The 16,257-nt window shown below is 41.6% G+C and overlaps 1 long non-coding RNA gene across 1 annotated transcript in view; it reads right to left on the reverse strand.

Moving 5' to 3' along the window:
* LOC132210716 (uncharacterized) overlaps window positions 1–16,257 on the reverse strand; it is a 105,307-nt gene that overhangs the window by 87,853 nt on the left and 1,197 nt on the right. Inside the window, exon 2 of the long non-coding RNA XR_009446900.1 lies at window positions 871–1,032. This is a non-coding gene — a long non-coding RNA (uncharacterized LOC132210716). The remainder of the gene's footprint in view (window positions 1–870; window positions 1,033–16,257) is intronic.

Here is a 16,257-nt window from a genome sequence, read left to right on the forward strand (position 1 = left end):
ATAAATACAAGTGGGTATTAGAAGGTTCACCTTATGATGATAAGCTGTTCAAATTTCAACTTCATTTTTACAACATCTGAACCCCTTGATGAATCATTTTGTTTATCATTTTCCTTCTTTGTTCTTTTTAAATGCTGTGAATATAAATTGCTCTATTTGGCTTATTAAAAGATATAATTTCCAAGTGTTTTTGTTGCTTAAGGATTGGTATCATCCTTTGAAGTCACCACACTCTAATTAGCAGAATGATGAAAGATTGCAATCATCTGTTCAAGGACACTTGGAAAAGGTGTTTTGATTGTTCCTCAAACATAAATTCTTCTCTACCTTCACAAATTTAATTCTTTTCACCAATCTGGGGCTAGGTTCCATGAATCATACCTGGTTCTTGGCTGTAGCATCATTTATTCATGTTTGATCTACATAAGCATTTCTTGCAATCACATCCTTCCAAAGCTGCAGCCAAACAGCTTGAGTTGAAATGCCATTCCTTACTGCAATGCCTTCAATTTTTACAAATTTATTAAGGAAATGAAACATTCTCAAAGAATTTCAGTTGTTAAATCCTGGCCTCCATGCATCAGCCTGACATGTTCTTGATGATATTTTTTGCAGAGACGGGAGATAAAAAAGCAAAATGCAATCCCATCTCTGGGACCACACAGTAATCTCACACAGATATAAACATTTGCATGCTATTTAATTGGGTGGGGGTGGGGAGAAGATGGAGGCCATCACTGTCAACCCCAATTCTATCATCAATTCGAGTCCACAAACATGCACTTTCAGTAGACCTTACTGGGCAGAGATGAGAGGAAGAAACTCAGGCTGATTTTCCCATCCTAAACCCCAGAATTGTAACACACTTACAGCTATCCTTTCTGATGAAGGGTCTAGGCCCAAAACGTCAGCTTTTGTGCTTCTGAGATGCTGCTTGGCCTGCTGTGTTTATCCAGCTTCATTCTTTGTTATCTACAGCTATCCTGGTTATGTTTAGTTTGCTCAGCGCAGGCCTGGAATCAAACCTGGAACCTAAATGGTAGAAAATGCAAGAGAAATTCAGCAAGTTTGGCAGAATCTGTAGACAGAAAGCAGAGTTAACGTTTTGAGTCCAGTGACTCTTCTTCATGCCTGATAGTAGATCTTCAGCATCTGCAGTTTTGCTTTATTACCTAAATGTCAGAATGCCTCAGCAACTTTCTGGATGTCTTCACAAAGTAATCAGGGCACCCCTAAAATTTAATTCCTTAATGAGATTTCATGAACTTACTTTTCAGTTTGCCCTTATACGTTCCATTGTATTGTTCTTATGGTTCAAAGCCACTAAATAGCATAGCAGCTTTTATGCCACAGGTGTAGGCAATAACTATGGAAAATATTTTCCACAGGTGATTGACACCAGCAGCTGCAGTGATTGAATCAACTTTTTACAAGTCCCTCAGTCCCAGAAACTTCCTGTTCCCACCAATAGTTTTATTTTTCCCATTTGAATTTCAAGCTCCTTGTTTCTTTGACCCTAAATAGCTTAAAGATTTATCATTACTTCTAACTCATGAACAGAGGGATCGTCACTCTATGCAGAATGTAAAATGCATATGCAATGACTGAACTGCACGGAAGTGTAAAGTTTAAAATGTAAAGTACCTGTCTGCAACTTGAGTGGCACTTCTGGTGTACTGTCCTGAAACCCTCAAACTTTATTGCACTTTATTAAAAAATAGAACAGTTAATCAACAATGGAACTAGATATTTAAACATATTGGGAGTACATTGATTCAAAATTTGCAAATGTATTTCCTGATCAAGAATATGTGTCCTATATATATAGAATCTCAAAGGATGAAATTTACTTTTAATTTAATGAGAAAAAAGAGGCCACTTTATACTTGAAGGAATAAAAAGAATGAGACAATAAAACATATTAACTTAAAATATTTAATACTAGGTCATGCATGGTATTGCAGTTCATCACCAGCATTTGGAGAAATACACTGTGGACTTTGCAAAAGATAATATTTTACAAATCAAAGCAAAATACTCTTCAAATAATGCCAATTTACCAGATGACACAATGTATATTGCACACAAAATTCATCACAATTTCTGTACATTAATAACTAGTTGAACAACATTTGTCCAAAATGCTTCTAAAACTTTTGCAGAGCTGTTACATTATTTAAGTGGAAAGAAACTTAAACTTTATACTAAATAGCATCTTACACATGCTTTACAGCCAATGAGCTACTATTTTAGTGTATTACTGCGGAAATGTAGGTAGCTGCAGAAGAAAATTTGCACACAAGACCTCAGAGATAGGCATGAAAATCATTCACTTTTCTTTTAGATTTTGATCAGTAGTAGGCAGAGCAGTGAGAGAATATGTCTACTCTTTTTCAAATAGTGCTATCGGATTGTTTACATCCATCTGAGGGATCCGTCATTTAACAACGCTTTCAAAAGAGGGAAGCTAAATATTTTAGCACTCGCTTAGTACTGGACTAAAGTGTTAACTTAGATTCTGCGCTTAAATCTTTGGACTGGAACTGATTCACAAATGAAAATGCTAACACAATACCAAAATAGACCACAACAGGTTATTGGGAACTGAATTTTTAGCACTGACACCATAAAAGCATGAAGTCCGTGTTTGAAAGTATATATCTCCAAAATGTACGTGATATATAGAACATAGAACAGTACAACGCAGTACAGGCCCTTCGGCTCACGATGTTGTGGCAAACTTTTACCCTAAACCTAAGATCTATCTAACTTCCACCGCTACCTTATACTATCATCCATATGCCTATCTAATAGCCGCTTAAATGCCCCTAATGAGGTCGACTCCACTAACCTCTCTGGTAATGGATTCCACGTCCCTACCACTCTCTGAGTGAAGACCTACCTCTGACATCTCCCCTATATCCACCTGCACTCACTTTAAAACTATGCCCCATCCATTGCCACCCTTTGTCTTCCAAGGGCCAGCCAATTTTGAATCCAATCTGCCACATTTCCTCCTATCCCATGACTCCTTACTTTCTGCATGACCCTACCATGGGGAACCTTATCAAACACCTTACTTAAATCCATGTATACCACATCCACTGCTCTACACTCATCCATGTGTTTGGTCACCTCTTCAAAGAATTCAATAGGGTTTGTGAGGCATGATCTAATCCTCACAAATCCATGCTGACTATATATTACATATTATATATACAATGAAGACATCATGCAAAATAATTCTAGTTTTAGCCAAAACATAGATCTAGAAATATTACTCTTTGGTCATGATTAGTCCTTCCCCCACACGCACTGATATTTTAGTGTCGATCCAACTGCTAAAGAATTATCCTTCAAATTAAACAAAGTGGAATTAATCGCAATTATTCCAGTTTTGTCAAACTGTTTCTTATCATTTGAGATTTTGTGTTGTGACATTCTACCATATTTACCTTTCACAATTATAGGCTCTGATAGCACAGAAAAAGGCCATTTGGTCCATCCTGCCTGTGCTGGCCATTTTGGAAAACTAATCAGTTAATTCCTGCCACCTTCCCTCACTCTATTTCCATGATCACACAGAGTCTTTCTCAGATATATATCCAAATCACTTTTAAAAGTTACTGTTGAATCTGCTTCCACGAACACTTCCAGCAGTACATTCCAGATCATAACATTTCTCTTCACTTTCCCTCTGGTTTTTCACCAATTATCTTTCAATTAGTATCCTGTGGTTTCTGACTATCCAACCAGTCTAAACTGTTCCCTTTATTTATTTTGTAAACCTTCAAGATTTTGAACATTTCAATTAAATCCCAGTTAAAAACCCAACTCTCTGCTCCCAGTTTATCTACCCAAATAACTGGAATCCCTTACTCCTACTTCAACTTAACATATTGACTGTTGTACTGGCAATCCTTGAGAATTCTAATAGTGGCAATTCTTCAAATGTGAGCCAAGATGGTGGGTATTACCATATTATACAACAAAGAGATGTTGAGGATGGGGTGGTTGATGGGATTTGGTTGTACGGGGATGGTTGAGTAGGTGGTAGGTGAAAGATAACACAACCCAGCCTCACCCAATCCTCAACAACTGTCTGCTTGTGCACAATCCCCAGAAGAATCACTGGACTATCTTCAATAGTGGAAAGATTTCCATTGCTTAAGCCCTAAATCCAGTGAGTGTACCTATACTGAGGTTGAATTAGACATATTGGTTTCTATAGGCAAAATCCTTTGCACCCTGAGATGGCATGCTGGAGGGAAAAAATAGGGCATTCAGGCAGGGTGATATTGTACCCAAACTCTGCTGCTTTCTTACCTATCCTACAATTAATTCTGGACAAGAAGGTCATAGTTGATCTGCCCAGTCTATTGCCATTTGTGGCTCTTATGTGGTTAATCAGGACCATTTAATGACCTTAGCCTACTACCACTGGAACAAATCCAACTACAAACTGGCCTGTCATCGTGTAGCATTCATGATGGCGACTATCCTACAGGCAGTTTGTCATCATACTGGGTGCAGACATCTCTCAGTCAATAGCAACTGGTTCCCGTTCAAGAGACTGAGAGGAATGGCTACTTGGAATCAACCAATTTATCCTTGTTTCTGAATATCCTGTGTCATCACCTCTCGATCCCCAAAACAAAAACCACTGGCCCTACCACCTCATGTAACTTCATCCTGGGTTCTCCACAATCCTGGAACTTCAGGGATGCTTTTCTGCCAGCAGTCACAGTTTCCTCTGTGGTGCTACTGAGTGCAGTCGATTCAGACCAGCGGGTCTTGCTGGGTGGGATCTCTGTCTCTGGAGCATTGCCAGTAGCCTCACCACTGCCTGGTTGGGAAATGGTTCAGGAGGCCCTTCCTTGAAGAGGCAGTGTGGGTCTCTCGCCAGCAGTCCAGCTGGCTGAACACACCATTGATGCCTCAACAAGATTTAACTCATGTCTCAGTAACATTTTCAATTATCAACTAAGCTATCAGGAAAAGTGTGAGGCAGTATTTCTAATGGTTCTGACTAGTTTATCTCTACTTTTAAGGACCATTTTGTGAAACCCTTAGAGATCTAAGGGAAGATAATGACATAGTGGAAATGTTACTGCCTAGTAGGCCAGAGGTCCAGTTTAGTGCTTTGAGGACAAGGGTTTAAATCGTACAATGACAGCCAGTGAAATTTAATTTCAATTAATAAAATTCAGTGAGAAAGCTGGTCACAGCAATAGTGGCTGCATTAACCATCAATTATTGCTGTAAAAACCCAATTCATTCACTAATGACCTTAGTGAAGATGGTCTGCCATCCTTACCTGGTCTGGCCTGCACATTGCACCAGATTCACAGTAACATGTTTGATTCTTAACTGCCCTCTTACATGGCCCAGCAAGTAACTCAGCTCATGGCGTAATTAGGGATGGCCTCACCAGAAACATCCATGTCCCATTAAATAGCAATTTATCAGAACACATTGAGTCCATATGGTAGCAGGAAGGACATTTTAAAATCAGAGAACTGCTCACATCGCGGTAACAGTAATATCTGTTCTAGCTTTCTGAAGAAATGGTGCCACTCTTGTGCCTTTTGCCTGCAATTTTTTCAAACCTTATTCAGCTATATGAGGTATGTATTTTGAGAAGTTTAACAAGGGAAGGAGATACACAATGAATGGTAGATCTCTGGGGTGTACTGAGGAACAAAGGGACCTTGGTGTACAAGTCCATAGATCTCTGACAGTCAACAGAGGTAGACAGAGTGGTGAAGGCAATGTACGAGATGTTTGCCTTCATTAGCCAGGCCTTGTATTATTGGGACAAGGCAGTCATCTTACAACTTTATATAACATTGGTTAGGCCACAGATAGAGTACTGGGAGATCGCAAGAACTGTGGATGCTGGAGTCAGAATCAATACAGTGTGAAGCTGGACGAACACAACAGGTCAGGCAGCATCAGAGAAGTAGGAGAGATGAAATTTCGGGCCCAGACCCTTCAACAGGACTTGGGAAGGGGAAGTGAGCTGGGATATAAGTAGAGAGAAGAGGGGTGAGGCTAGGGGGGAAGGTAAGTGGGATGACAATAGGTAGGCACAGGTCGGGGCAGTGGGGATTGGTCTAGTGGAGAGAATGGGAGTTGTTGGGTTTGCTGAGGCTATTACCGGATATGGAGATAAAGAGGTCCAGGAAGGGAAGGGAAGTATTGGAGATGGTCCAGGTAATGTGAAATTGAGGTGAAAGATGTTAGTAAAGTTGATGAACTGTTCAAGCTCCTCATGGCAGCATGAGGCAGCACCAATACAGTTATCAATGTAGTGGACAAAGAGGTGAGGGATGATACTGGTGTAACAGCGGAAGAGGGACTGTTCCACATATGCTTCGAAGAAGCAGGCACAGCTTGGACCCATACAGGTGCCCATTGTCACCCCTTTGGTTTGTAAGAAGTGGGAGGAGTTAAAGGAAAAGTTGTTGAGGGTAAGGACAAGTTCCATTAAACGAATGAAAGAGTTGGTGGAGGGAGACTGTTTGAGCCTGCAGGAGAGGAAGAAGCAGAGGGCTTTTAGGCCATCTGCGTGGGAGATACAAGTGTTCAGGGACTGGATGCCCATGGTGATGATGAGGTTTTGGGGGCTGGGGAATTGAAAGTCCTAGAGGAGGTGCAGAGCATGGGTAGTGTCCCGAATGAAGGTGGGGAGTTCCTGGACCGGGGGAAAAGACAGAGTCAAGGTACATGGGGATGAGTTCAGTGGGGCAGGAGCAGGCAGATAATGGGTTGATTGGGGCAGTCAGGTTTGTGGATTTAGGGATAGAGATAGAACCAGATGGCAATGGAATGAGGAACAATGAGGTAGGAGGCTGTGGGTGGGAGATTTCCTGAGGTGATAAGGTCATAGATGGTCTGAGAGGCTATGATCAGGGGTGGGATCATAACCGATGGGGCAGTTAGAGTAGCTGGCAGAGAGTTAGCACCTGGCCTCCGCGATGTAGAGGTCAGTGCACCATACCAATACTGTGCTCCCCATATCTGCAGCAATCATGAGCTTGGGGTTGGAGCGGAGGGCTGGATATTCCAATGGGGAGAGGTTGGAGTGTGTGAGAGGTATGAAGAGATCGAGGCGATTGATGCCACATTGGCAGATCGAGATGAGGGGTTGAGGAAGGGTAGGAGGCCATGGGGTGGTGTCCAGGAGGATGAGGTTTGTTGGAGGTGGGAGAAGGGGTCGGCAGAGGGTGGGTTAGACTCCCTGTCAAATAAATAGGCACGGACGAAGTGGAAAAAGAGTTCAACATCTAGACATGAACAGAATTTATTGATGTGTGAGCATAGGGGAATGAAGCTAAGTCCTTTGCTGAGGACTGACCATTCGTCCTCAGTGAGGGGGAGGTTGGAGGGAAGGAGGTAGAATCGGGCAGTGCAAGGTTGGGGAATGATGAGGCTATGGGTGGGACGTCTCCTCTGGTGATAAGGTTTTGGATGGTCTGACAGACGATGGTCCAGTGATCAAGGGTGGATGTAGTTCTGGTCCCCACATCATTGGAAGGTCGTGACTGCACTGCAGAGACTGCAGAAGAGAATCACCAGGATGTTTTTAGGATGGAAAGTCTCAGTTATGAGGAAAAACTGGATAGGCTGGGTATATTTCCCTTGGAGTAAAGGAGGCTGAGGGGGTTTATAGCTGAGATATGCAAAACTATAAGATATATAGACAGGGTGTGAGAATCTTTTCCCAGCGACAGATGATTCCAAGACCTGACGCATTAGCTTAAACTGAGGAGTAGTAGTTCAGAGTAGATCTGAGGAAATTGTTTCTAGCCAGGGTGTGGTAGAAATCTGGAACATGCTATCTTAGAGGGTGCTACAGGCAGATATATTTGCAACATTAAGAAGTATCTGAATGAGCAATTAAAATGCCATGGCACAGGAGGCTATGGACCAATTGCAGGTAACTGGTATTTCTACACTGTATGACAATGACTCTATAATTTATAATTCGGAACATGTTGTTAATCCACAGTAATACATTTCAGTATTGGTCTAGAAATGGGAATCATGTAAAAACAGAGTGCAGAAGTAAGTTTAACCTAACTACCAGACGGGAAACCCACACAATCATGTGGAATGTTGTACAGAATTTTTCTCGGCAAGTCAGAAGGATGAGATATTTTTCTGGAGACATCTCCGAACCGGCAGCCTCCAAATTGGCTCCTTCTGCATTTGCTGTGATATTTGGCACAGCTGGCGGGCTCTTTTTGTCGCAGTCCCAATGAGAGGTCTGGCAGCCCTAGAGCCTCATCAGCTCCATGGGGACAGGTGGGTGCCACAGAGGCAGGTCTGAGAAAATAAGAGCATTTTAATATGTAGCTAGCTTTGGATATTTAAAAGTATTAGAGTCATAGAGATGTACAGCATGGAAACAAACCATTTGGTCCAATACATCCATGCAGATCAGATATCCTAAACTAACCTAGTCATTTGGGAGCATTATCCCTCTAATCCCTTCCTATTCATGTACCCAACCAGATGCCTTTGAAATGTTGTAATTGTACCAGCTTCCACCAGTCCCTCTGGCAGCTCATTTCAAACACACACAACCCTCTGTGTGAAAAAGTTGCCCCGTAGGTCTCTTTTAAATCTTTCTCCTCTCGCCTTAAACCTATGTCTCTAGTTTTGGACTCACCCACCCCTGGGAAAAGACCTTGTCTATTTACCATATCATGCCCCTCATGATTTTATAAACCTCTATAAGGTCACCCCTCAGCCTCCAATGCTCAAGGGAAAATAGCCTTGATCTGTTCAGCCTCTCCTTATAACTCAAATCCTCCAAGCCTAATAATATTCTTGGAAATCTTTTCTGAACCCTTTCGAGTTTCACAAAATCCTTCCTATAGCAGGGAGCCCAGAATTGCTTGCAGTACTCCAAAAGTGGCCTAAACAGTGTCCTATACAGTTGCAACATGACCTCCCAATTCCTATACTCAATGCACTGACCAATAAAAGTAAGCGTACCAAATACCTTCTTCACTACCCTATCTACCTGCAACTCAACTTTTAAGGAACTATGAGCCTGCACTCCAAGGTCCCTTCTGTCAACGACCCTCCCCAGGACCTTACTATTAAGCATATAAATCTTGCTCTGATTTGCCTTTTGAAAGGGCAGCACCTCACATTTATCTAAATTAAACTCCATCTGCCACTACTTGGCCCATTGGCCCATCTGATCAAGATACTATTTTATTCCATGGTAATCTTCTTCGCTGTTCACTACGCCTCCAATTTTGGTGTCATCTGCAAACTTACTAACCATACCTCCTATCTTCACATCCAAATCATTTATGTAAATAACGAAAGGCAGTGGATCCAGCTCCGATCCTTGTGGCACACCGCTGATCACAGGCCCCCAGTGTGAAAAGCAACCCTCTACCACCATGCTCTGTCTTCTCACTTTGAGCCAGTTCAGTATCCAAATGGCTAGTTCTCCCTGTATTCCATGTAGTCTAACTTTGCTCACCAGTCCATCATGATGAACCTTGTTCAAAGCCTTACTGAAATCCATATACATCACGCCCACCATTCTGCCCTCATCAATCCTCTTTGTTATTTCTTCAAAAAATTCAATTAAGTTAATGATACAATTTCTCATGAACAAAACCATGTTGACTAGGCCGAATCAGTCCTTGCCTTTCCACTTACATGTAAATTTCGCCCCTCATGATTCCTCCAACAACTTACCCACCACCAACGTCAGGCTCAATCTCGATTGTTACCCGGCATTTTCTTACCACATTCCTTAAATAGTAGCATCACGTTAGCCAATATCCAGTTTTCCGACAACACACCCATGGGTATCAATGATACAAATATCTCAGCAAGGGGCCCAGCAACCAATTCCCTAGCTTCCCACAGACTTCTAGGGCACACCTGATGATATCCCCGGGATTTATCCACCTTCATGCATTTTAAGCCATCCAGCACCTCCTCTTCTGTATTATGGGCATTTTTGAAGATGTCGCTCATTATTTCCCCACATTCTACAAATATTTTAGAGCACAGTAGACACCAGACCCCTCTTTTTCTTTGTCTTATAATGTTCTGAAGGGTCACTGGGCCTAAAATGTTAATTCTGCTTTTTCTGCACAGATGCTGGCAGACCTGCTGAGTTTTCCCAGTAATTTCTGATTTTGTTTCTGATTTCCAGAATCCGAAGTTCTTTGGGGTCTTTTTTTGTCTTCTTGGTAATGTTCTTTTAACGCATATAAAAAAGTTGAAAATTTGGTGGTGGTGGTGGTGGGGTGGTAGTATGTGGAGTTTACAGTTAAGCAGGAATGGAAAGGAAGCCACTCTAGTTGCTTTATTTTGGCTACAGATAATGCCACGCTTATAAGTTACTGCTGTATGGAGTCGCAAAGCCCCAGGATTATAGTTATTGCTGCGCTGTTTCCATTGTTGTAGTGGGATATTGTGGGTGTCACTCCGACTGTATCACTGGCAAATGTCAGCTGTTCTGCAAAATAATCACCGCTAGCTTCGCTTGAATAATTTATTTGCCTGTCTGTCACCATGCAGTGAAGAAGCTAGCCATCTACCTGGCCTCTCTCTACATGGACACATGATGGAGTGCTGTCTAGGTCCAGCTCACGCCTATTTTCCTGGTCGTCCTAGTTCCACCACTTGCCTCCCACCTCCACAAGATGAGAAGGTTCAGCACATTTATTTCTACATAAAAACAGAAATTGCTGAAAGAATGCTAGCAGGGCTGGTAGCATCAATGAAGAGATAAACTTTACGTGATGAGTCCTATAAGATTCTCCTGTCGGACAACCAAATTCAGAGGAGGCGGGTTAGAGTAAGTGAGAGGAGTAGAGAAATTATGATGGCCAATGCCAAATCAGGGCCTTTCAATGAAAAGGTCATGAGCTAATAAGAAGTCAGAGCGATGGGTCCAATTAAAAGAATACAGGTGGTGGCAAGTGTCCTCTGGTCAGGGGGAGGATTTATGCCTTGGGAAGTGAACATAGAGCCTGAGGCACTGAAACAATATCATGTCAAGTCTGAAATTAATTTATGTGGGATTCAAATGGATAAAACAAAACCCTTTGCCAATTACAGTTCGTGAGGCATTAGAGAAGGAAGGTCAGAGGGTATAATGAGTGCAAGGCAACTGATGGTCTAAGGAGGGATGGGATCAGAAGGAGGGAAAGGATCCAGAGAGGCATTGATACCCGTAGGTTATTGGAACTGTGTGTTCTTTAAGGCCTGAAATCAACCGTTTGTTTTTATTAAGGCATCAGATGAGATGAAGAATGAAATGAAACTGGGGATCAAGAGAGCTTTGAGATAACTTTGAGATTTCTCTTCAAAGATGCTGCCAGACCTGCTGAGTTTTTCCAGCAATTTCCGTTTTTGTTTCTGATTCCCAAGATTCACACTTTTGTTTTGTTTTGAGATGGGGCATGCTGACCTTGTTGCAGAGCAGCCGAGCAGATACATGTGGTGATGCGTGGCAGTGAAGTGCAGGTCTTAGAATATGACGAGAATTTTGGTTGAGAAATATTCCTAAGACGGGTCGCTAGACTTGAAACATTAACTCTGCTTTCTTTTCACAGATATTGCAATAACTGTCAAGTTTTTTCAGCAATTTGTTTTTGTCTAAGAAATGTTTTGTCTTGGGAGATGCTTGCAATTCATAGAACATAGAACATTACAGCACAGTGCAGGCCCTTCAGCCTTCGATGTTGTGCCGACCTGTCACACCAATCTGAAGCCCATCTAACCTACACTATTCCATGTACATCCATATTCTTGTCCAATGACGACTTAAATGTACTTAAAGTTGGTGAATCTACTACCGTTGCAGGCAAAGCGTTCCAATCCCTTACTACTCTCTGAGTAAAGAAACTACCACTAACATCTGTCCTATATCTTTCACCCCTCAATTTAAAGCTATGTCCCCTCGTGCTCGACGTCACCATCCTAGGAAAAAGGCTCTCCCTATCCACCCTATCTAACCCTCTGATTATCTTATATGTCTCAATTAAGTCACCTTCCAACCTTCTTCTTTCTAATGAAAAGAGCCTCAAGTCCCTTAGCCTTTTCTCGCAAGAGCTTCCCTCCATACCAGGCAACATCCTAGTAAATCTCCTTTGCACCCTTTCCAAAGCTTCCACATCCTTCTTATAATGCGGTGACCAGAACTGTACGCAATACTCCAAGTGCAGCCGCACTAGAGTTTTGTACAGCTGCAGCATAACATCTTGGTTCCTGAACTCGATCCCTCTATTAATAAAAGCTAAAACACTGTATGCCTTCTTAACAGCCCTGTCAACCTGGGTGGCAACTTTCAAGGATCTGTGTACATGGACACCGAGATCTTTCCGCTCATCTACACTACCAAGAATCTTACCATTAGCCCAGTACTTTGCATTCCTGTTACTCCTACCAAAGTGCATCACCTCACACTTGTCCGCATTAAACTCCATTTACCACCTCTCAGCCCAGCTCTGCAGCTTATCTATGTGATAATGTGTTTTTCCAAAGCTAAAGAGACCAAAACTATTCACAGTATTCCAACTACAATCTAATTAGTGCTTTGTACAATTGTGGCTTTTAAACATGAAAGGTGGAACTACAGTTGGAAACCACGCAGAATAAATTGAAACTGCAGAATTGCCACTGAAGAAGGAGATATGGCTGTGAAAATGAGTTTTGTTAAATATTTTGGCAAACACCAGGACAGAAATTGAAAGCAATGAAGTGAAATAAGTGAAAGAGACATATAGAAATCCTGTCAGACAGGATGGCAGAACTTCTTTGAGAAAGAAATTCCTGGAGGATGTATGGAAATTAATTAAACATTGAGATAAAAGCAAAATATTGCAGATTCTGCAGACCTGATACAAACAAAGAAAGTGCTAGAAAAATAATCTCAGCCAGTCATCCAGCATCTGTGGTGAGAGAAACATTTCAAATTCAATAATTCTTTTCTTGAATTGGTGAATTTATATCACATTCAATGAAAATAATTTTATCATACCTTGCCAGTCACAGAACCAACCAATTTAGAATCTAAGATAACAAAGTGTGAAGCTGGATGAACACAGCAGGCCAAGCAGCATCTCAGGAGCACAAAAGCTGACGTAAGGGTCTAGGCCCAAAACGTCAGCTTTTGGGCTCCTGAGATGCTGCTTGGCCTGCTGTGTTCACCCAGCTTCACACTTTGCTATCTTGGATTCTCCAACATCTGCAGTTCCCATTATCTCTGATACAATTTAGAATCTATATTTGTTCTGCACCCAACTTATTTTACTTTCTATTGAAATTACCAGGTAAAATTTTGGATGGTATAGAATCAGCATTCCTACAAAATGAGAGTCGGCAACTCTCCGAGACTAGCCTAGTCGTAGAGTCATAGGATCACAGAGTCCTCCAGCACGGAGACAGACCCTTCAGCCCAAACTGTCCATCCATGCCAACTCCATTTCCCTGCACTTGGCCCATATCCTTCCAAACCTTTCTTATCTATGTATTAGTCCAAATACCTTTTAAATGTTGTTAATGTACCCACCTCAACTACTTCCACTGGCAACTTATTCCATATGCATACCACCCTCTGTGTAAAAAAGCTGCCCTTCAGACTCCCAGGTACTCTCGCAGGCAATCTTCGGGGCACTGCTATGGACAACACTGGTGGAAATAACATCACACAGACATCAAAAATCAGTTGAATTCTTATATTCTGAAGAATGATCACTGGACCCGAAACATTAACTCTGCTTTCTCTCCACAGATGCTGTCAGACCTGCTGAGATTTTCCAGCAATTTCTGATTTAGTTTCTGATTTCCAGCATTCACAGTTCTTTGATTTTTGGCTTCTTTGTAATGTTCTTTAAATGGATCTAAAAATGTTGAAAATTTGGTGGTTGGGGAGGGCTGACGAAGCTGACAGCCAAGCATCAATTACTTACTGGGTAATGAGTCATTTTTCTCTCCACTGGCATATGAAGGCAATGTGGCACAAGGATGGACATGTTGGGCCATTAATGGTTGCAGCATTGCAGCAAAGCATGTGATGAAACCGCCTGGAATACATTTAATCACAGCTGGTAACTGTAACCTAACTCCATGGATTTAATCACGCACAGAACTAGGTCAAATTCACAACATCCCCTGTGTGTCACAATAAAAGGTGTGTTGATCAATTTGCAAGGATGCAGGTGAAAATATATATTCTAGTGTTAGCTTTGCTTCTTATGTCTGTAGCCTTAAGCAAACACATGCAAACTGTTTCCTACTCACAATTCTCATTCATTTGTGTTGATTGGCTTTTAATTTCCCTTTTCCACCACACCTCTTGTGAAGGTGCAAACTCTTATTGGTAACATTTCACAAGCCAGTGCTTACAAGCGCAATTAACAGAAAACAGTGATGAAAACAGAAAATGCTGAAGACAGTCATCACATTATTGCTGGGTATTTTCAGCACTTATTATTCTTACGTGAGCATCTGCAGTATTTCATTTCCATAAGCAGAGGGTGACAAGTGAAAAGTGAATGTACGTAAGACCAAAACCGTAGATTTTGCAAATAACCAAACAAGCTGCCATCACAAGCCATACAATTGAAGACTCTCATCTGAATGGGTATATGAATAGGAATAATTGAGAGGGACTTGGGCCAAATGCTGGCAAATGGTACTAGTCATATTGGGATGAATGATTGCTGCGGACGAGTTGGGTCTGTTTCTGTGTTGCATGACTCTATGAATGGGTGGTGGATGATGTAAAATTAATATTCCTGCTGACCTAGGTTTGCCAACAGTCTATGGCTGGCCAAGAGTCTACTGGAATTGAAAATCAATCTGATGAAATGCTCTATCGGATCAATGTCACAAATCACAACCTTTTGAAGATTTCTAGAAACTTTATTATGAGGGGTACGACTGCACTGGAAAGGGTGCAGTGGAAATTTACCTGGCTGTTACCTGAGCTACAGAGATTTGGATATGAAGAGAGATTTCATAGACTGAGGTTGTTTTCCTTGGAGCAGAGAAAACTGAGAAGGGACAGGGTAGACAGGAATAAACTTTTCCTATTGGTGGAAGAATCAATGGCCAGGAGCATACATTTAAAGTAAGGTAAGGAGGTTGAAAGAGGATATGAAGATTTTGCTTCAGGCAGAGGATGGTGAGAATCTGCAGATCACTGACTGAAAGAGTGACAAAGGCAGATACTCTTATAGCAGTTCAGAAGTATTTCGATGTGAACTTGTGATGCCAAAGTATACAAGACTATGGGCCAAGTACTGGAAAATGAGATTAGATCACAAAGGAATACAGAAACAGGAGTAGGCTATTCAGCCCCTTGAGCCTGTTCTGCAATTAATGAGATCATGGCTGATCTGTGGCCAAAGTCCATAAATTTGCTTTCGGTTCATGTCCTTTAACATAACTCCCTAACAAAAAAGGCTATGTCAGATTTAAAACTAAATGATCTAGCATCAACAGCCATTGATTATGGAAAAGAATTCCAAATCTCTACCACCTTTAGAATAGTTAGAGTCATACAGTCACATCATAAAGTCATACAGCATGGAAACAGGCCCTTTGACCCACAATGCCCATGCTAACCAACAAGACCAAACTAGACGAATTCTATTGACATGCACTCGGTGCATAGTCTACTATACTCTGGCATTTTAAGGGTTTATCCAAATGCTTCTTAAATGATATGAAAATATCTGCCTCCACCACCCTGTCAGGTGGTGGAGGCAGATATTTTCACAATATTTCCACCATCCAAAAACCTTTCCTTCAGATGCCCTCTAAACTGCTTACTCCTCACCTTAAATTTATACTCTCTGGTCTTAGACGTGTCTACTATGGCGAAAAGATTCTACAATGTCTATCCCTCTCATAGTTTTGAACACCTCAATCAGATCTCCGTCACTGCACCGGGATGAACGAATCTTGGCCTATCCAGTTTCTCCTTGTAAATTAGATTTTTCATCGCAAGCAAAATCCTGTTGAATTTCCTCTGAATTCTCAATGCTTAGGTGGTAGATTTTGACCACAGCAATGGGCTGAAAGGCCTTTAAAGGTAATAAAAACAGAAAGTAGTGCAGAAACTCAGCAAGTCTGGCAGCATCTGTGGAATGAGAAAGCTAAATTACATTTCAAGGCTGGTAACCCTTCCTCAGAGCGGGTCACCTTCTATACTGTAGACTTCTCCGATTCGACTCACATCTTGCCGATTATAAGATCATA

Source organism: Stegostoma tigrinum, chromosome 18 (genome assembly GCF_030684315.1).
Source record: "Stegostoma tigrinum isolate sSteTig4 chromosome 18, sSteTig4.hap1, whole genome shotgun sequence".
NCBI classification, from domain to species: domain Eukaryota; kingdom Metazoa; phylum Chordata; class Chondrichthyes; order Orectolobiformes; family Stegostomatidae; genus Stegostoma; species Stegostoma tigrinum.